We start from the raw sequence: 22,491 nt of genomic DNA on the forward strand, positions 1-22,491 counted from the left end.
GCCTATATACGCCTTCGCTAAGGCTTCCTCCTCGAGTGGCGTCCACTGTTTCGGCTTCGATTTCGAAGGTTGGCTTTGGTCAACCGCAACTTGCTTTCCTTTTTTTCGTTTGGAGGTTTGCGGCTGGGTCTCGGGAACGACTTCAACGTCATCTTCAACGGGAACTAGTGGCTGAGAAGTTTGAACGAGTTGTGGTGGTTGAGAAGCTTGAACGGGTTGCATGTTAAACGGGTTACGCATCATTAAGTTTTGTAAGGCTTGAGTTTGTTGCGTACTCGAAAAAAACGTTCGGAGAATTTTGGAAACCCGCAAAAGCGTTGGTGGAAAATTGAGCGAAAGGGTTCGGTTCCATTGTAGGATAGTACCCGGGCACTGAAAAAACATTCGGGTTTGGATACGGGTTGTTCGGGTTGAATGGATCCATTGTAGAAGAATGTTTTATAAAAAAAGAAGAAGGTTTTAAAAAAAGTCGAGAGAGAGATGGGGTTGTAGTGGGTTAAACTTGGTGTAAAAGTGTTGAATTTATATAAAATGTGGTTGAAATTTGGGGTAATTTTGAATTATAACCATTTGTTATTAATTATGGAAATTAATTTTTTTTAATTTATTCAATGGTAACATGTTGGAAAGTGGAAAAAAATTGTCATTTAGTGGCTCGGCACCAACGTCTCCAGCGAGACGGAGAGAACGAAGACGGTGGGAGGGGGGGGGGTGTTTGGCCCGACGCTGTTCCAGGACTGTCCTGGGATGCAGCCCATACCGAGAAGCCTAAAGGGTGCTTCTTTCATGGGGAGTAGTCCATTGTTTTTTTGTATTATTTTTTTTTATTTTTAAAAGTTATGCATTAATAATCAAAAACACATTTTAAACAAAATAAAATTACATTTAATTAAAAAAAGACATTACATTAAATTAAACTAAATAATATTACAAAATTAGAAAAAAATGACATTTTAAAACTAGGAAAATAAGAACATAAAACTAAAAATAATTTTACTACTCGTCGTCGGAATTCGCCTCAAGGTGAGGTAAATCTAGTCCTCCAAGATGCTTCACGAGATCAGGTTTTAGTCTCCAATGCGTATCTTTATCAATGAGCTCGTTAAAAGCAGTGTTGTGGTACCCGCGGAAAATCCACAGTCATCCTGAGTTACCGTCTTCCTGTTTTGGATTACTTGTCAAATTTCGGGACGAAATTTCTTTCAAGTTGGGGATGATGTGACAACCCGAGTTTTCAAGGTACTTACTAGACACATTACTCGTTTCGCAAGTGTTTTCATAATTCGTTTGCATTGTAACTTGTTCATGTTGATATATGTTTGGTATTTTGTATGACTGTTTGGATAATTGAATAATTAATAAAAGTTATGAACATTAGACTTTCGCCATCTTCCCTCTTCGACGAAACAAGTAACCTTCCTCACACCCTCCAATCGACGAAACACTGGACTTTCGTCCAGTGGGGTGTTTCGTCGAGAACGGGCTTCGGCCCAATGTTGTTTCGCCGGCCCAACTTCTTTTATATTATAAGCCCTTGTGATCAGTTACGTAAGAACACATAGAACCCTAGAGCATCTCTTTCCCTGTGACGGCAACTTTGATTCCTTGTGAAGCTCTCAAGCATTCGAGCATTTCTCCCTGATCCTTAAGATCCCTTGTGCTATCTTGCGTATCGGTTAGTGTCCTCTCGTTATAGTGTGTTATGTGTTTGATGTCGTATGCTATGTTAGTGATTAGGGTTTATTAATTAGAATGTAAAGTTGGAACATGTGGTTGAACTTGATATTTGGATTGACAAACTGATATGATGATTCGGATGATAAATTACTTGTTATGAATTGTGTGCGGGTATGTTTGTTTTATGATTAGATCATGTGTTCTGAAACTAATGTCATGAATCGGGTTTGGGTGCAATCATTCTATGGTTGGATTTATTGGGTGTTTAAGTATGTTTTGAATGATGATATGAGTACTTGAAGTGTTAATGCCCTTGTTGCGTGTTACTGGTGATTAGCAACTTGACGATTGGTTGATGTTCATGATGAAATCGTTGAGGATGGTTAGGGTTCTAGAAATCATGAAACCTGTAATCGGCTAGATCTGTAACTGTTTCATCCACAGATGTGGGGTGATAAAATGTGAAGAGTTTCGCCACACAACATCTCGACGAAACATGCTAAGTTTCGCCATACAACATCTCGACGAAACAAGCTATGTTTCGCCATACTACACCCCGACGAAACATGCTATGTTTCGCCATATGGGTCTTTCGTCGTGCACTTGAACTGTGACAGTAATATATGGAAATGAACGTAGTTAAAGTATACTTGTATATTTGGGTTAGATAATGACTACACTAGTTGAGGATGGATCTAGACTTGTGTAAACAGAACCCTTCCTTATTATTATTATTATTATTATTATTATTATTATTATTATTATTATTATTATTATTATTATTATTATTATGTTGATGACAATCACATGGGATGTGGCTTGCTTGAGAAAGGGTTATATACTACATGTTAACAACGATCATTGTGTGAATAGCAAACCTGTCTGTTACGTGTATTACGCGATCTGTTGACTATGTAACTGATATTGTTTGGTAACCATGGTAGGGTTTGGGTTGACCAACTTGGACGGGTAATTTAACATACCGAGGTGAGTTCACTACTCTTGAGCATGCGTCCCGGTGGTTGGGACAGTCAGTGGGTATCCCGGGGAGGGATAAGTCTTTTGGGTAAAACTGGGATGTTGGATAATAATCTCACTCTATCATTCTTACGTCCCATCTTTTTGTTACCGGAGAGGTAGCGGGGTATTAGTTGGTAGCGCTACTTAGGTTTGGCACCCTCACCCCGTACCGGAGAGGACGGGTGTGAACTAATGACCTAGTCATGCCCAGTGCTTTGATAGGAGCACTGGGGAACGAGCAAAACATACATCAGGAGCCATCTTGTTCAGTATCGAGATATTATCAACATTACTTTCGGATTTGTTAACAAACTGGATTAAACACTTGGTAATTAACGTTTTTGAAAAACTGTGAACTCACCAGCGTTGCCTGACATACTTGTTGCATGCTCGCAGGTCGTTAGGTACTTTGGATGGGAACTTGCTATCTGGATGGCTGGAGTGGTCATGGTCATGTCGCTGAGGATTACTTGAATGCTATTTAAACACTATTACATTTGGTTTTGGGAATACATTAAACATTATTTTGTCATTTGTTTCCGCTGAATCTGATGACTCTTGTTTAACAATTATGGTTGTTTAATTTAATAAACATAAACTTGGTGATTTACTATTGGTTCAATGTGATTGGTGGCTGGATCCTGGTACGTCACACACCTAGCGGGTTTTCCGCATGTGGTATTTTGGGGGTGTGACAGTTTGGTATCAGAGCCACTGGTTATAGTGAACTAGGTTTTAAAACGTTTTTTTTATAAAACCAAACTATAACCGAACAGTTTAGAAAGCGACCATGACACTCAGCTCCAAATTGCAAGGTTCGTCTCTCATTTACATATTGCATAACATATCTAGTATACACTTATGTACAATGTTGCATGCGATTGCACACACTTAGCATTTCAGACTGAATTCATGAGTATTTACCTGAGTTATGTGATTGATAGAGTCACAGTGCGATGTCTCGTTAGATTTTCGTGGTTTATGCTTGTGGTGTTTTGTCTTGTTGAGAGAACTTGAGGAGCCTTATAGCATGAGTTGGGAGGAGCTGAGATAAACATGCAAATCACATTAGTATTGTGGGTGCACACATAATAATGATGTGGGGTGCATGCGAGTCCTAGTGAGATCTAACGAGTGTGAAAGGGGTTCTGTTTTGTTATCTGATGTACTTTGTAATCTGTAGAAGTTGTTGTGAGTTTAATTCCTACTTTTTCTCGACTCTTGACCTTTCCCCTTCTCTTATATAGAATCATGAGCGGACGAGGTCACGGACGTGGTCACATTGCGATAACCCAGGCTGAGCTGACCAACTTGATTAACACACATGTTGCTGAGGCTTTGGCAGCCTACCAAGCTGGTACGATATGTGCCATTTACCCTTTATTCTTGTGTCGCGTACACAACTCTTACCCCCTGTGTCGTATTTTCTTTCGTCCATTAGGTCAGCAAGTGCAGCAAAATAAAAATAATCCACCTGCTTATACGTTCAAGACGTTCATGGATTGTAAGCCACAGACCTTCAGTGGGAGTGAAGGGGCTGTAGGACTCCTGTGTTGGTTTGAGAAGGCAGAATCGGTGTTTGCGATGTGTAACTGTCCTGCTGGGGACAGAGTGAAGTATGCTACGGGCACACTCGAGGATGGTGCCCTGACATAGTGGAATGCCCAGGTTCAGATGTTGGGCATCGAGGTGGCAAATGCCACTACTTATGACGATTTTAAGGAATTGATAAGGATGGAGTATTGTACTCGTGATGAGATTCAGAAACTGGAGAATGAGTGTTATGATCTGAAGATGGTGGGATCCGAGATTGAGGTATACGTGAAACAGTCTCATGAGTTGGCTATCATGTGCTCGAATTTGTCCCGACCTCCGCACCGGAGAATAGAACTGTTCATCAAGGGATTAGCTCCACGAGTGAAGGGTTTGGTTACTACAGCGAACCTCAACAACTTACCTCAGATTATCCGTTTGGTTCACAAGATCACCAATCAGGAGGTGGAGTGTGGCTCGCTACCACCGTGCGTTTCTGCCACTACTGCTGCTGCAACCACCACTACTACGCCCGCTACTGATAGCAAGCGGAAATGGAATGATGTAGATAAGGCGGCGAACTCAAACCCGTCACAGAAGCAGCCAGACAATAGCAACAATCGCAGCTTCAGTCAGTCCTCCATTAATCAAAGCCAGGGCAACAGTTCGGGTCAGGGTTCTTATGCGGGAAAACTACCAAAGTGCAATAAGTGCAACTATCACCATCGGGGACCGTGTACCCGAGTTTGTCACAGGTGCAACAAAGTGGGGCATATGGCCAGGGATTGTAGGGTTTCACTTCCAAATCAGTAGCAGCAGCACACCCCGCAACAGCAACAGTCACAGCAGCAGGAAAGGCAACAACCCCAGCAAAACCGTGGAAATCGTAAGGGATGTTTTCAATGTGGAGCCGAGGGTCACATCAGGCGAGACTGCCCTCAGCTAAATCAGAATGCTGGTGGTAACAACAATGGGAACAATAACAACAACGGAAACAACAACAATGGGGGCAATGGTGGAAATGGCGCGCATGGGAGAGTGTTCACTATTGGGGCTGGGGAAGCTCGTAACGATGGCAATGTTGTGACTGGTACGTTTTCTGTGAACAAACTGATTGCTTCTATTTTATTCGACTCTGGTGCCGATTGGAGTTATGTGTCTTTGGGGTTCAGTCGTTAGTTAGGATTAACTCCCACACCTCTTGTAAATAAGCATGTAGTAGAATTAGCTGATGGTAAATCAATATAAGCTTCTCATGTTCTGTTGGGTTGTAAACTTGATCTCATGGGTCAAGTGTTTGACATTGACCTACTCCCTGTTACTCTTGGAAGTTTTGATGTGGTCGTTGGCATGGATTGGTTGTCTAAGCATCAGGCGGAAATTCTCTGTAAGGAGAAAATCGTGCATATCCCTCTCCCCAGTGGAGAATCCTTGTCAGTACAGGGGTATCGCAGTGGTGCCATGGTTAGCATCATCTCAGTCATGAAAGCCCAGAAGTGTCTACAAAATGGCTACCCTGCTATTCTAGCTCTTGTCACCGATTCGCAACCTAAAGAAAGGAAGATCGAGGATCTTCCAGTTGTTCGTGAGTTTCTTGACGTGTTTCCTGAAGAGTTACCTGGTTTACCTCCACATCGTCAGGTGGAATTTCAGATTGACCTTATGCCAGGAGCAGTTCCGATTGCCCGTGCCCCTTACCGTCTTGCACCAGGAGAGTTGCAAGAGCTGTCAAACCAACTTCAAGAACTGTTGGATAGAGGTTTTATTCGACCCAGTTCTTCGCCTTGGGGAGCCCCAGTTATGTTTGTAAAGAAGAAGGACAGGTCCTTCCGTATGTGTATAGATTATCGGGAACTTAACAAGGTGACAATCAAGAACCGTTATCCGTTACCGCGTATCGACGACTTGTTTGACCAGTTGCAAGGGTCAAGTTTCTACTCGAAGATCGACTTAAGATCGGGCTATCATCAGATGAGAGTCCGAGAGGAGGATGTTCCTAAAACGGCTTTTAGAACGCGATATGGACATTATGAGTTCTTGGTTATGCCGTTCGGTTTGACAAACGCACCAGCAGTCTTCATGGATCTTATGAACCGTGTGTGCAAGCCGTATCTTGACGACTTCGTTATCGTGTTTATCGACGACATTCTGATCTACTCAAAGAGCAAGGAGGATCACGAGCAGCACTTGCGTCTTATTTTGGAGCTCCTGAGGAAGGAGCAACTCTACGTGAAGTTTTCCAAGTGTGACTTCTGGATTCGAGAGGTATACTTCCTTGGCCATATTGTTAATGAATCGGGGATTCACGTGGATCCTGCTAAGGTTGATGCTATCAGGAATTGGGTGGCACCAAAGAATCCTTCGGAGATGCGGCAATTTCTTGGTCTCGCTGGGTATTATCGAAGATTTATCAAGGATTTCTCAAAGATCGCTCAACCTCTCACCTCGTTGACACAGAAAGGTGTTGTGTATTCTTGGGGAAGCAAGCAGGAGGATGCATTCCAACTATTGAAACAGAAACTCTGCAGTGCACCGATCTTGTCTCGACCTGAAGGTACCGAAGATTTTGTGGTATATTCTGATGCTTCCATTTAGGGTCTTGGTTGCGTGTTGATGCAACGCGAAAAGGTGATAGCCTACGCCTCACGACAATTGAAGGTTCACGAGAGGAATTATACGACACACGACTTAGACTTGGGAGCCGTGGTGTTTGCACTCAAAATCTGGAGGCACTACCTATACGGTACTAAATGCACTATTTATACCGACCACAGGAGCCTTCAACATATTTTTGACCAGAAGGATTTGAATATGCGACAGCGTCACTGGGTTAAACTTTTGAACGACTACGATTGCGCCATCAAGTATCACCCCTGTAAGGCTAACGTTGTAGCTGATGCCCTTAGCCGAAAGGAATCGAAACCGAAGCGTGTGTGAGCCTTGCAGCTTACCATTCATTCAAACCTTCCTTATCAGATTCGTTCGGCTCAGACTGAAGCATTGAAGGAAGAAAACATTGAAGCTGAGTATTTACGAGGCATGGAGAAACGACTTGAGAAGAGATCAGATGGCATTTACTATTTTATGGAGCAGATATGGATTCCGTTGTTTGGCAACCTTAGAGATCTTGTGATGGACGAAGCGCACAAGTCTCGATACTCAGTTCACCCACGTTCGGATAAGATGTATCATGATCTTAAAGTCTTGTATTGCTGGCCGAAGATGAAAGCTCGCATCGCCACTTATGTGAGTAAGTGTCTGACTTGTGCTAAAGTTAAAGTGGAATATCAGAAACCATCTGGGTTGCTGCAACAACCAGAAATACCCATGTGGAAATGGGAGCAGATAGCAATGGATTTTGTCACTGGTTTGCCGAGAACTCAAAACTGAAACGATACCATTTGGGTGATCATTGATCGCCTCACGAAATCTGCGCACTTCCTCGCGATCAAGGAAACGGATAAGTTCTCTCAACTCGCTGCTATGTATCTGAAAGAAGTGGTTTCTAGGCACGGGGCGCCAACCTCTATTATCTCAGACTGCGATCCGCGTTTCATATCTGAATTATGGCAGTCAATGCATAAATCGTTTGGCTCACGTCTTGACATGAGCACTGCGTATCACCCACAGACGGATGGTCAGAGTGAGCGAACCATCCAAACACTTGAAGACATGCTGCGAGCATGTGTGATTGATTTTGGTAAGGGCTGGGAGAAACATCTGCCGTTGATCGAGTTCTCCTACAACAACAGTTACCACACTAGCATCCAGGCAGCTCGGTTTGAAGCATTGTACGGTCGGAAATATCATTCTCCTCTTTGTTGGGCTGAGGTGGGTGACAGCCAGGTCACAGGTCCGGAACTTGTTCTTGAAACTTCTGAAAAGATTGTCCATATTAGGAATCGTATGGCGGTGGCGCGCGACCGTCAGAAGAGCTACGCTGACAAGCGTAGGAAACCCTTGGAATTCGCTGTAGGCGATCGTGTTATGCTGAAAGTTTCACCCTGGAAGGGTGTGGTGCGCTTTAGGAAGCGCGGTAAGCTTAACCCTCGTTATGTTGGGCCTTTCAAAATTCCGGAACGAATTGATAAGGTGGCCGATAAGCTAGAGTTACCTGCTGAGTTGGGTAATGTTCATGATGTATTCCATGTTTCACAGTTGAAGAAGTGTTTGTCCGATGAAACACTTGTAGTACCGTTATAGGAGCTGAAAATTGACGACAAGTTGTAGTTTGTCAAAGAACCAATTGAGATTATGGATCTGGAAGTTAAGTTTCGTAAGCATAGTCGGATTCCAATTGTGAGAGTTCGTTGGAACTCAAGACGTGGACCGGAGTTCACGTGAGAGCGCGAAGACCAGATGAAGCTCAAGTACCCACATTTATTTCCAGACGACAAGTCCAAGTCAGGCAAATCTAAGTCTGACACAACTAGTGAATTTCGGGACGAAATTCCCATTCAAGCTGAGGATGATGTGGTACCCGCGGAAAATCCACAGTCATCCTGAGTTACCGTCTTGCTATTTTGGATTATGATGCGCGTGTGGTGTTATAGGTTTTTATATATATTTTTAGCCATTTTTACACGTTAGTCAAGTTTTAAATTTATAAAACACGATATTTTACTAACACCAAACACACATATGGGCAAGTGCACCCATCGTGAGCGTAGTATAGTGTTGGTAAGATACCGAGGTCGTCCAAGGACACAAGAGATTTTAGTACCGGTTTATCCTCAACGTCTAATCAAATCAAAAGTTTAGAAAAATGTTTTAAACTAGAAAATAAAAACTAAAAATGCTGAAAAATAAAAATAAAAGTAAAAACAGATAGACAAGATGAATCACTTGGATCCGACTCATGTTTAGTGTGACCTTTGATTATTTTCGCAATTTTGCACCTTTTAAGAGATTATCTTAGTTATAGTAGTAAGCCCCTCTTTTGAAGGTGACGTTACCCTTAACCCAGTAGTTTGAGTCAGCAAGGATACAATCCTAAATGGTTGGATTATTGAAAGATAATTAATTAAGTTATTAATGCGTAATGTGGTAGGCCCCTATTTTGAAGGTGACGTTACCCTCGGCTAAGTAGTCTGAGTCAGCAGGGATACAGTCCTAAATAGCCGGGTTAATGTTTTAATAGTAGTTTACATATGAGGGGATCAAGGAGTTCGGACCCCCGCCATCCAATACCAGTGGGTATTGAAGGAGGTCCTACTAAAGTTGACCCAGGTCCTTGCAGGATCTATACACTGAACAAGGCAAGACTCTTACCAAACCATTCCCTTAACCCCCGACCAGGTAGCCAACATATCTCCATATAGACCGTGGAGATATGAATGGTGAAAATATTTTATTTTATATAGACAGTAAAATAATGCCAAGACACCACGGAAAAATGATAAGGAAGATTCACCTTCAACATAAGAAACTAGTTATTAAAGTCATTAATACATAACCAAATAAAAAGTGCAAAAAGATTAAAAATAAAAAGTATTACACCAGACACTTGTCTTCACCAAGTGATGTAAGAGACTTAGGCAAACATGGCCTTTGATTGTCAAGAACTCTTACGATCAATCTTGGATCCCGAGACTACTCACACACACTCTATGATGGATGATGGTGGTGGATGTGGGTTGTGATGGTGGTGGTGGCTGGGTAAAGTGTGAGAGAGGTGGTTTGCCAAGGGATGGTTTGCAAATGAGCCAAGCACCCCTATTTATAGCGTGCACAGAAGCCCGGACACGGCCCTGTGTCCATTGGACATGGCCCCGTGTCCATCCGTCTTCTCTTTTTTCATTAAATGCAGTTTGTCTGCATTAGTTGACCATGCCCCCGTGTCCGCTGGGCACGACCCCATGTGCAGAAGCGTACCTGTACTATCAAGATTTTTCTAGATTCTGCGAATCTTAGAGTTGACCACGGCCCCGTGTCCACTGGACACGCCCCCGTGGTGGGTGATAGAAGCTTCTACGACTTTGTCTTTTCTGTAGACACTTGGGCACGCCCCCGTGCTCATTGAGCACGGGGGGTGTTCAGCCTTCTGTTCTCTTGTTTTTGCTTGGGAAGATGCTATCGGGGGATCGGGCATGCCATGTTTATTCCTTTTCTTGTATTTATGTTAGATTTAGCTGCCTTTTTGCTTCTTTTGTTCATTTGAGCTCATTTAATCCTGAAAATACAAAAGGAAGACAAAAACACACTTTTTCCACCATTAGTACTAAATAATAGTTAGTTTTATGCCACATTTGATGTAATTTATATGTTGCATTTTGCGCTTAATCCTGAAAATACAAAAGGAAGACAAAAACACACTTTTTCCAACATTAGTACTAAAAAAGGGTTAGTTTTATGCCACATTTGATGTAATTTATATGTTGCATTTTGCGCACATCAAATACCCCCACACTTGAATCTTTGCTTGTCCTCAAGCAAAATTCTTTATAATGTGGCTTTACACTCCCAAATGGAATGGGTAGAAGTGAAGGTTTTGGGGCTTGTCATAGAGTGTCGGGATTTCCAAGATTCTTTATTAAGTTTTATTTTTATTTATTTACAATCCTATTCGTCATGATTTATTTAAAACAATACATAAGATAAATTACTTATTAGAGCATAACATGTCTTTTTAAAATTCCATTTATATACAAGTTCACATACCTCACGGGGGATCACTCAACACTCGGCTGAAGATGTATTTTAGTGAATCACTCGAGAGCGGCATGGAACTTACTCCTACCATAAGCTTGCCAAGCAATCAATCCTCCTCTTTTTTAACTATATACCTTTGTAAATATCAAGAGGACTTTTGGGGGAAGGGTTAGGCTTGGGTTAAAGGTAGGTGGTTGGGTTAGTGGTTAGTAGAAAAGGGCGAAACGGGTAAAAAGCGTCGGTTTTCGTAAGACTTTTTATTTTTATGACTTTTTATTTAGTGAAGCATTTCTTCAAACAAAGTTCTTTTTGATAAACTTGTTTGTTTATTTCTTTTGGCTTCATTATCATCATCATTTTTTTTAAGGAAGTCCTAAGAAAAGCCGAGCTTTGTTACTAAAATAAGGGGTTTAAAATGAAAAAGGGTTTTGGTAGGTAAAAGAGTTTTGTTTTGGGTTAAGAAATGAAAAGGTTTAGGCTCAAAAGGGTTAACTAGGGGGATTTTGGGTAGGTGGAAAAAAAATAGTGGTGTTGAAATAAAAAGGGTTAGTCCTAATGCCTCCATCATTTACTTACTTGGGTTTAAGTTGGTAAGGACCGGGAATGTATCGTCATGGCAAGTTCTAGAGTCGTAAGAACCAAGCGGCTATTCACACAAGAAACGAAAAATGAGCATTTAGTTTAAAGATGTATATTTGTATGCTCAATAAAGGCTCAAAACTCACTTTTTGTGGGAATGAGTTTTTTATGTGATCAAGTATATATAATCAAATTTTAACTAGATTTGTCATGCCGTTTCATAATTTTCTTATGTTGGTTCTTTTTGTCACGACGCTATCGGTTGTTGAAGAAACACTAGATAAATGGTCGGAACCGAGATATCTAGGGGGTTTGAATCCGCATAAAAGGTTGGTTTCCACTCGTCCGATTTGAGTCTAACAGACTTTCTTCTCCGGTGATTCTGCAAAAAAGAACACCGTTAGCCTCGCCAAGGGGAGAAGAGGATTCTCTCCTTGACCCGACTCCGGTGTGAGAATAAGTATTGGTAATGAAGAAGAAGATGTATTTGAGAAGTGTGTGTAACTTGAATTTCATACCTGAATAGTTCTCTTATTTATAACCGGGAATCTTTGGGCGGGAAAACCCGTTAGTGAAAAGAAACTGGAAAATGCTAACCCCGTAAGAGGTTATGTTTCCTTCCGTTAATACTCCTTGATCCGACGTGATAGCACACGGATCGTGGTCCTGATCAAAGGCTAGGGATTGGCCACGTGTAAAGTGGCTGAGTGGAGATTACCTTTCATTTGCATGCATTCGTTGTGATTTTAAGGACGACTGATGTAGTGACACGTGTCCAGACGGTTGTAACCGTCTTGGTGGTGCACGATTGTATTATTTGTAGAAGACTACTGCTGTAATCTGGTGTGACACCTTATCGTGTGGAAGCAGGTGAATAAATCCCAAGTCTGGGCAAATAATATCCAAGTCTGGATATTAAGCGAAAATATCTAACTCTGGATTCTTATCCCTTGTTTGGTGTAGGAGAGGCGCAAGGTTTTATGATTCCCTTTGGGCGCAAGTGTTGACTGTTGTGGGCCTTTTAAACTTTTCTTTTGTGAGACCAGTGCGCGGCCGCGCAAGGTGCCAAGCTGAAAATTAAGGTTGTGGTATGGTCCCGAGCACTTATTATGAGGTTTTTGGGACCTTACCCCTTCAAGTCCCCCCAGTCTAGTGTTGTACTTATGCAAATAAGTGGAGCACTGGACTTGTAAGAGAAAAATGCTTTTGGGCGCGAAAAATAAAGAATCTTCTATGAGAAGATTTAATTTTTGTTTTCTTTTCTTTCTCTCTCTCTCTCTCTTTTTTTAAAAAAAGGTTTTTTAGGAGAAATTATAACTCCTGCCCTTTTATAATCGTGTCCTGACGTATGATGACATCAGTTTGCAGTGAAAATTGGTATATTTTCCTTTTTACCTTGGAATTCGCAGTGGCGCTTGTCAGGACTTATTAATGGGGATAAGACCCCTGTTCCAGCAGCGCCGTTAGGATGTGACGCTTCCTGACATTTAATCATGATGGTTTGAACTTCTCTTTTCCCGAAGTTGGGTTCTTCTATATATAGGTACATTCGAAACATTTTTTTTGTCTTGTTAATTTTCGACGAAGAAGATGAAACGCTCTTATCATACACGCCTTCTGCTGGATGTTCTTAGGGTTTATGAAGCTGCTGAAGGCCTCGTGTTGCTTTCTAGGTTGCCACCCTGTGTTGCTGTTCCGGCAAAAGGTCTGGTCACACCTGATTCATCGGTAACCGTTGATTCTGACTGCAAGGTTCCTCAACATATGGGTGCTGCTGATGATGTTAGGGTTGTGCTGGATACTGATGGTTTGACGGCTCGGTTTCCGATGCTTCGGAAGAAAGAATGCCGTTTGGTGTATCAACGCCGGAAATTTCGCCAGTGTGAGCAGGTGTCCGCCGTTGATGAAGATTCCGGTGCTGGTTAGGTGCTTAGTTTTTGTTGAACGTTTTGTAGATCTGAACAATTTTTTGAAGATCATTTTCATGATCTTGCTAAGTGTTTTGTGTTGAACTTTTTGATGATATGTATATGGTGATATACTACTAGTCTGTAAGATTTTTCGTCATGTTTGGATTACAATATGTTGCATGTGTTTAATTCCTTTTGGATAGGTGAGGTGAATGAGAAATGGTATTGTGCTCATATGTGAATGTTTGTCTAAAAGGCGTGATAGCTTGCCTGGTTTGGACTGTTCATGAGGTGTACAATGTTTACCATTTTGTTTTCGCGTAAACCCGAAGAATTTCATGCAATTTGTAACAAACAGAAAAAAGTATGAAAGTGATTTTTGTATTGATAAAGCGCAAGGCTTGTAATACAAGTGTAAATAGGAAATACATTGCTTGTGAATGATTTGACCTACATGTAACACCTGCGCAGCTGTTGCGCGTTCCAGGTGCATGGGACTAGAGTCCCGTCAATTCTTTTTAAAGTATACGCTCCTTTGCCTAGGACTTCATTAATGACATACGTCCCTTCCCATCTTGGCGCTAATTTGCCCGGCTTTTCAGCGTTTGATGCTTCATTATCGTGCAAGACGAAATCACCCGGGATGAATGTACAGATGCGGACGCGCGCATTGTAGTATTTTTCGAGTTTAGATTTGTACCTAGCCTCTGAGATGGCGGCATTCTCGCGCCGTTCTTCGAGGAGGTCTAGATCCAATCGTCTTTCTTGTTCATTATTCTGTTTTTCCAAGGCTATCATGCATGGTGATGGTAGGCCAATTTCAACTGGGATGACGGCTTCGGACCCATAGACTAGACTGAACGGAGTTTCGCCTGTGCTAGTTTTTGGCATTGTTCGATGCGCCCAGAGGATGCTGGGGAGTTCGTCGACCCACCCTCTGTGTGCTGTCCCTAGTCGTGCTTTTATGCCGTCAACGATCTGTTTGTTTACACTTTCTACTTGACCGTTCGCTTGTGGATGCGCGACGGAGGCAAAATTATGCTCGATCTTCATTTCTTTGAACCACTTTTGAAGATCTTCTGAGGCGAAGTTTGTGCCGTTGTCGGAGATAATGCGCAATGGTAATCCGAACCTGCAAATGATATGTTCCCATATAAATTTGCGAATTACCATTGCCGTGGTTGAGGCCAAGGCTTTAGCTTCCACCCATTTGGTGAAATAACCGACTGCTACAATGATGAATTTTACTGCGCCTGGCGCATCAGGAAATGGGCCAACAAGATCGATGCCCCATTGTTGGAATGGCCAGGCGGATATGACAGGTACTAGCGGATTTTTTGGTCGGAGTGTCTTTGGTGCATGGCACTGACAGGCTGCGCATCTCCTTAGTAAATCAACTGCGTCCATATGCATTCCTGGTAAGTAGTATCCGGCGTTCATTATTTTCGCTACGACCATGCGTGGTCCTGCGTGTATTCCACATAAACCTTCATGGATTTCTCTGACCAGGTATTGAGAATCTGTTTTATCGACACAGCGTAATAATGGTCCCATGAACGACTTTCGGTAAAGGACGCCATCCGCCATTTCGTAATTTATCGCTTTGTGTTGGAGCTTTCGGGCTTCCGCTTTTTCTTCCGGGAGTTTCCCGTGCTGTAAGTATAAGATGATTGGAGACATCCAGGATGGACTGCCGATCTCTATAACGTTTACTTTCTTGAGATGGATCGATGGGTTAGACAATACCTCTATGCGTACTTCTTTTGCTAGGTGCTTGAAGCTGGTAGCAGCTAATTTGCTAAGCGCGTCTGCGTGCTTATTTTCGCTTCTGTTTATATGGTTAACCCTGAATGTCTGGAATTGGCTGATTAACATCCGTGCCTGTTCAAGGTATAATGCCATAGCTTCTCCTTTTGCATCATAGTGATCGTTAACTTGTTCGGCTACTAGTTTTGAATCAACGTTGGCTTCAAGGTTTTTTGCTCCTATTTTGAGCGCTAAACGAAGGCCTGCCAAAAATGCTTCGTATTCCGCCTCATTGTTGGTACTTTGGAAATCTAAGCGTATGGCATACGTGAGCTCGTGATTGTCCGGACTGACCAATCGGAGACCTGCTCCTGCTCCGTCATCATTGGAAGCGCCATCTGTGTGTAAGGTCCAAACTCTGTCATCAAAAACGGGTGTGGGGTTCTGGATTGCCTCGCATTCTTGTACTTTATCGATGGGTACTTCAGTGACGAAGTCTGCTAGAACTTGCCCTTTGATTGCTGGTCTTGTCTTGTAGAAGATATTGTATCCTCCCAGCTGAATGGCCCATTTAGCCAATCTTCCCACCACATCGGGTTTTGACAAGATTTGGCCTAAATGATAATTTGTGAGAACCGTGATGATGTGGCCCGAGAAATACCTGCGCAAGCGTCGGGATGCGTGCACTAGCGCTAAAACCAATTTTTCTATCATTGAGTAACGAGTTTCTGGGCCAGTGAGCATTTTGCTGATATAGTAAATTGGTGTCTGGACGTTTTCTCGTTCCACCATTAATATTGCACCTACCCCTACTTCCGCGGCTGATAGGTATAAGACTAATGGCTCTTTTTCTTTTGGCGCGGTCAGCGTTGGTAACTGAATTAAACATTCTTTCATTTGTTTGAATGCTGCTTCTGCTTCAGGTGTCCATTGAAAGGGGGTTTTCTTCCCGCAGTTTCGCAGCGTACTGATAAATGGATAGGATTTAGCCGCATGATTAGCTAAGAATCTGTTCAAGGCTGCTAAGCGTCCGACGAGTCTTTACATTTCTTTCACTGTTGCGGGTGAAGGCATTTGCTGTATAGCCTGTACCTTTTCTGGGTTCACTTTAAAGCCATCTCTTGTGACTATGAAGCCCAGAAATTTTCCTTCTTGCATGCCGAAGGAGCATTTAGTTGGATTGAGTTTTAAGTTTACGCTGCGCAGAGAATCGAATGTACGCTGAATATTGTTGAGCATTGAGTCTTCCTCATGGCTCATGATGACGAGGTCATCCATGTATACTTCGACTGTCTTGCCGATGTCGCTGTTGAAAACTTTGTCCATTAACCGTTGATAAGTTGCGCCAGCATTGCGCAGGCCAAAGGGCATTTTGGTGTAGCAGAAGATGCCTTTTTCTGTGCGGAACGCGGTTTTGTCTTCGTCTTCTTCCTTCATCTGGACCTGATGATAACCTTTGTAACAGTCGAGAAAACACTTCCATCTGAATGACGCTAGAGAGTCGACTTTTTTGTCTATCTTCGGAAGTGTGTAACAATCTTTTGGGCATGCTTTATTCAGGTCTTTGAAGTCGACGCACATTCTCCATCCGCCATTATGTTTCTGTACCATTACTGGATTGGCAACCCATGTATGGTATTTTACTTCGCGCAAGATTCCCGCATTGAGTAGCTCTACCACTTGTTCATCCATGGCTTTCGCTTTTTCTGCGCTAAAGCTGCGCTATGTCGCGTGGAACCCCAGTCATGTCTGCTGGGCACCAAGCGAATATATCTTTGTTGTTGGACAATAGTGCTTTCAGTTGTACTCGTGTTGTTGGTGAAATGGCATGTCCTAGTGAGATGGTCTACTCTGGGTATTCTTCATTCAGGACCCATTTCTCTGGTTCGTTTGATGCTGAAGGTTTGACTACCTTTGCTGGTGGCTCGTCGTCCACATACATTACTTCTTTGCTTGAGTATAGAATTGCGACTCTAGTTTCCATTGGGAACCCACATGCCGCGTGTGGGATAGATGTGATCATACTGAACTCTCTTTGTGATCTTCTTCTGAGCAGAACATCATGACGTGATGTTGCCGGCATGACCATGAAATTGACTGTAACTGTTCGTGAATGTTCGCCGTCCGACAAAGTCACAGGGAAAGCTATTTGCCCTAATGGGAATACAGCTTCGTTGCAGAATCCGGTGAGGGGAAAATCGACCGGTTCTAGACGTGCTTTATCATCTGGGTCGAGTTGTTTAAAACACTGCTCGTATATGATGTCCATCGAGCTGCCTGGATCTATAAACATGTAGTCTGTCCGGTAATGACCGAAGATGCCGGTAATAATCACTGGTCGCTCTTCCTAAGGGCCTCATGGGACGACGGGAAATATGACTTGCTGTTCCCTCCAATGTTGGTCATAACTTTGTTTGTTTGCCCTTCGTGATGGTCCTCCTTGAATCATGTTTATTTGTTTTGGTTCAACTTTCTGATGTCTGCTATTTCTGAATTGCATTTCAATGTTACGACTAGATTGGATGTCCCCCCTATAGGGTGTTGGTGGGTCCAATACTGTAATATTGCTTTCTTCACCAGATCTGATGTTTGGGACCTCAGATCTGGCGATTTGTGTAACGATTATGTTTAAAGTAGCTTGACATCTGCTGAACCAATGTGATGGAGATTTTTTCATGATTAGATCTGAGAAATTCTCCCTATCTGAATGACCGTTGTTTTGAGTGTTTTGGGTTGTAGAACTTTCCCATTCAGATCGGGGATCTGATGGGTGGGATAATGAATCCTTTGCCATGTGCAAAACAGAGGATGAAAAGAACTAAATCGAAACGAGATGAAAACTATAAAAAACAGAGGAATCAGTGGGCGCCAATGAAGAAACACTAGATAAATGGTCGGAACTGAGATATCTAGGGGGTTTGAATCCGCATAAAAGGTTGGTTTCCACTCGTTCGATTTGAGTCTAACAGACTTTCTTCTCCGGTGATTCTGCAAAAAAGAACACCGTTAGCCTCGCCAAGGGGAGAAGAGGGTTCTCTCCTTGACCCGACTCCGGTGTGAGAATAAGTATTGGTAATGAAGAAGAAGATGTATTTGAGAAGTGTGTGTAACTTGAATTTCATGCCTGAATAGTTCTCTTATTTATAACCGGGAATCTTTGGGCGGGAAAACCCGTTAGTGAAAAGAAAACGGAAAATGCTAACCCCGTAAGCAGTTATGTTTCCTTCCGTTAATACTCCTTGATCCGACGTGACAGCACACGGATCGTGGTCCTGATCAAAGGCTAGGGATTGCCCACGTGTAAAGTGGCTGAGTGGAGATTACCTTTCATTTGCATGCATTCGTTGTGATTTTAAGGACGACTGATGTAGTGACACGTGTCCAGACGGTTGTAACCGTCTTGGTGGTGCACGATTGTATTATTTCTAGAAGACTACTGCTGTAATCTGGTGTGACACCTTATCGTGTGGAAGCAGGTGAATAAATCCTAAGTCTGGGCAAATAATATCCAAGTCTGGATATTAAGCGGAAGTATCTAACTCTGGATTCTTATCCCTTATTTGGTGTAGGAGAGGCGCAAGGTTTTATGATTCCCTTTGGGCGCAAGTGTTGACTGTTGTGGGCCTTTTAAACTTTTCTTTTGTGAGACCAGTGCGCGGCCGCGCAAGGTGCCAAGCTGAAAATTAAGGTTGTGGTATGGTCCCGAGCACTTATTATGAGGTTTTTGGGACCTTACCCCTTCAGTTGTAAATTTGTAAAAATATAACCTTTTTAGAACTTGAAATTCCCAAATTAAGCCTAGACAAGTAAAAAAAATGAATTTTTTTTTGAAAAAATTTGGGGTGTTCAGCGGTTCCAATAGAGTTTTGTGTAAGGCTTGTAATTAGGACCTGCAACATTCAAGGTTTTATCATCCCCCACACTTAAATTACACATTGTCCTCAATGTGTCCCAAAAATAAGTTTTTAGGTTGATTGAATGTGTAAAAAGATGTGAAAAAGAAAAAATTTATGTTACTGGCATCTGGACACGACCCCGTGGTGTTCGGGCACGGCCTCGTGTTCAGATCGCTAGTAACAGAAAATAAAACAAAGTAACAGAAGGCTGGACACGGGGGGCGTGTTCAGTGAGCACGCCCCGTGTCCAGGTACCTGAACTGGGCATTTTTCTGCAGATGGTTGAGCACGGGGCGTGTTGGATGAGCATGGCCCCGTGCTGAACTTGCTGTAATGAAGAAAAATTATCGGGTGGCCTTGTTTTTGTGCATGGGTTGTTGGTTCAAGTTTCCCTTGGTATCCTTGACCATCCCGAGTGTGTTTTATTCCTGAAAATTAAAACTAAACTAGAAAACATAAAAATTAATCTAAACTAAACTAAGGATAGTTCCGCGGAATGCCTCCGTGGTGCGCCACGTTTATAAGGGTCATTGGCTAGACCCAAAGCCTGGTCATATGTTACCCAAGTGGGATATTTTGCATCCCATGCTGCACCGTCGGAGAGCATCATCCAAACTCGAGTCTATGACCTTCATGTAATTGACCGAGTCGTCGTCTTCTACTCTCTTTCCAACTCCAAACTTCATTTCCTTGTCCCCGATCCTCAATGTTAGTGTTCCACCATTCATGTCTACCACTGCGTGGGCCGTAGCTAGGAATGGCCTTCCTAAGATAAGTGGTTCTTCGGTATCTTCCTCCATCTCTAGTATGACAAAGTCGGCCGGGAAGACAAATTCACCGACTTTGACCAATAGATTTTCAGCGACACCTTGTGGATATTTGACGGACCTATCGGCGAGTTGTATGCTCATTTTTGTAGGGCTTGTTTTCCCTAGGCCGAGTCGGTTAAACATTGATGCGAGCATGAGGTTGATGCTAGCCCCGAGGTCGGCTAGTGCATTGCGAATGGGGGATTCCCAATCGAACAAGGAATTGTGAAGCTTCTAGGGTCAATCTTCTTTTGCGGGGGTTTGTTGAGTAGCAAGATGGAGCATTCTTCGCTTAAATTAACTAATTGCAATGATTCAATTTTCCTTTTATGAGTGAGGAAGTCCCTCATAAATTTTGAATATCTAGGTATTTGAGTTAGGACTTCGATAAATGGAACATTAACATGCAATTGTTTTAGCAAATTTTCGAACTTTGCGAATTGCTCATCGGTCTTTTGGTGAATTAACCGACCGGGGTATGGAACCGGAGGATTCTTGGTGGGTTCTTGATTTGGTGGAGAAGCCTTCTCTTGTTGGGGCGTGGGTGGAGTTGTGGTTTGGCTAGATCGGCTTCTTTCAGTTGGAGGTAATAGAGCCTCCTCGGGACCCACGGTACGGTTTCTCAATGTGATTAGATGTACTTACGCCTTTGGGTTGGTTTCGGTATTACTTGGTAACACGCCTTGTGGTCTCTCGGAGAAATTTTGAGCTAGTTGATTTAATTGTTTTTCAATGTTTTGAATACTAGCTTGTTGATTTCTAAATTTCGATTCCAATTGTTGAAATCGATCTGAGTTTTTCTTTTCGGTGTCGGAGATGAGGTGAGATACGGTATCTTCAAGCCTTTCTCGTCCCCCTTGTTGTTGAGAGAAATTTTGTGACTCGTTTCTTGGTTGTTGAAAGTTTGTTCGTTGTTTTAGATTTTGTTGGTTACTACTATTGCCGGGTTCTCTCCAACCAAGGTTAGGGTGGTTACGCCATCCTTGGTTGTAGGTACCCGTTGGAGGACCCGACGGCCTACGTCTATTATCAATGTAGTTTACCGATTCTGTTTGATTATCTACTTCTTTCATACAGCTCTAATTTTCATGTGGCCCACCACACCCCTCACAAGCCATAACCGAGGCCGTTTTTGTCATCTCTAGCTTTTTGATTTTTGAAGAAAGGGCCTCGATTTGAGCTTGTAAAGAAGTGCTTTCATCAACCTTATGGGCGCCCGGGGCAATAGATTTATTGCCTCGGGGAGTGTGCCATTGAAAATTGTTTTGAGCAATTTCTTCAATTTGATTATATATTTCATTTGGGCGACGATTACCTAAAAGTCCCCCGGAGCTAGAGTCAAGTGTTTGTCTTGTGTGTGGCAACAACCATTATAGAAAGTGGATACTTATTGCCATACCGCAAGACTGTGATGAGGACACTTTCTTAGTAGCTCCTTGAACCTTTCCCAAGTTTCATATAAGGATTCCCCATCCTCTTGTGAATATGTATTAATTTCAGTCATTAATTTAGCCGTTTAGCAGGAGGGAAATACTTATATAGAAACTTTTGGGTCTTTTAGTGAAAATGGAAACATTCGAAGGCGGATGGCGTCGTTTGATGCTCCATTGATCCGAAAGGTATCACATATTTCTAAAAAAATAGTAATATGTAGATGGGGATACTCATCTGCAAGCCCATGGAAGGTTGCGGAGTTTTGAAGCATTTGTATCAAATGCGGCCGAAGTTCGAAGTTGTTGGCTTCGACATTCGGTGCATTGATAGCGGCGCCGAGATTACCTACGGTGGGTCGTAGGTAATCCATGAGGGTACGTTGGTCTGCCATTGGAAGTGGGTCCCCCGAAACTTTCTCTTGGTTTTTAGCTTTAAGTCTTCTTCTTAGAAAGTGTTCGGGTTCGTCTAGGGGTTCTTTTATGTCTCTACTAGAACTGGAGCTCTTACACTACGTGGAAAGTTCAGATGTGGCGCCTGGGTTCCAAGTCCTGCAATAAAAACAAAAAGAACGTTGGTCAGAAGCTTCACCACGGCCCCGTGCTCAGATGAACACGGCCCGTGATCGGAGATACAGTGATTGTTTTCTGGATCCCTGTTACTGGGGAGTTCGACACGGCCCCGTGCTCAACTCTCTGTAACTCGGAAAATAAAAACTGCTAGTAACAATGCTGGGCACGACCCGTGTCCGACCAGGCACGACCGGTGGTGAGCTCTGCAAAAGCTGAAAAATTAAGAAAAAAATCCTAAGAAAAATAGAAAAATAAGAAAAACGATTAGGCCGTTGATTCCTAACTTTCTTAAAATCCTTGTGTCCCCGTCAGCGGCGCCAAAAACTTGATGCGCGTGTGGTGTTATAGGTTTTTATATATATTTTTAGCCCTTTTTACACGTTAGTCAAGTTTTAAATTATAAAACACGATATTTTACTAACACCAAACACACATATGGGCAAGTGCACCCATCGTGAGCGTAGTATAGTGTTGGTAAGATACCGAGGTCGTCCAAGGACACAAGAGCTTTTAGTACCGGTTTATCCTCAACGTCTAATCAAATCAAAAGTTTAGAAAAATGTTTTAAACTAGAAAATAAAAACTAAAAATGCTGAAAAATAAAAATAAAAGTAAAAACAGATAGACAAAATGAATCACTTGGATCCGACTCATGTTTAGTGTGACC

The 22,491-nt window shown here is 42.6% G+C and overlaps 1 non-coding gene across 1 annotated transcript; it reads left to right on the plus strand.

The window, feature by feature from the left end:
* Positions 1-21,224: 21,224 nt before the first annotated feature.
* On the plus strand, positions 21,225-21,331 carry LOC118489359. The gene has a single exon (XR_004887378.1). It is a non-coding gene; the product is annotated as a small nucleolar RNA R71 (small nucleolar RNA).
* Positions 21,332-22,491: the final 1,160 nt, after the last annotated feature.

The sequence above is a fragment of the Helianthus annuus genome, chromosome 17, assembly GCF_002127325.2.
Source record: "Helianthus annuus cultivar XRQ/B chromosome 17, HanXRQr2.0-SUNRISE, whole genome shotgun sequence".
Classification (NCBI taxonomy): domain Eukaryota; kingdom Viridiplantae; phylum Streptophyta; class Magnoliopsida; order Asterales; family Asteraceae; genus Helianthus; species Helianthus annuus.